Source organism: Terrapene carolina, unplaced genomic scaffold (assembly GCF_002925995.2).
Source record: "Terrapene carolina triunguis isolate 2854851 unplaced genomic scaffold, T_m_triunguis-2.0 Scaffold31618, whole genome shotgun sequence".
NCBI classification, from domain to species: domain Eukaryota; kingdom Metazoa; phylum Chordata; order Testudines; family Emydidae; genus Terrapene; species Terrapene triunguis.
In genome coordinates, this window is record NW_020695969.1 from 5,073 (window position 1) to 5,497 (window position 425).

A 425-nucleotide genomic window follows, 5' to 3' on the forward strand; every position below is an offset into this window, starting at 1 on the left:
GAAAGCACTGGTGCTCAACCAGCTAGTCCTGCCCATGCTCTGGCACCGGCTCAACACCCTGAGCCTGGCCCTGGATTTCCTGGCCCAGCTCCAGAAAGTAGCTCTGGGGGTTTTCTGGCCAGGTCTGCACTGGGTCTCTGCAGGGTTCTCAGTCTCCCCTAGAGGAGGAAGGACAGGGCCTGGTCTGCCTCTGCATCCAAGTCCAAGTCTTCTACCTCCAGGCCCTGCAGAGACTCCTTTAAGGTGCATGACGTGTGTTGTTGCACAACTTCCTCTGCCTCCCCCAAGGGCTCCAGTACGACCGGTAGCTCTTTTTTCCCCATCCGAGGGGTCTGCAACCTGGTGCACTCGAGGTAAACATGCGCCAGCGTCTCCCTCACACCACAAAAGGGCAAGTGCCTGGGATAGGTGTGAAGTGTCCAAGT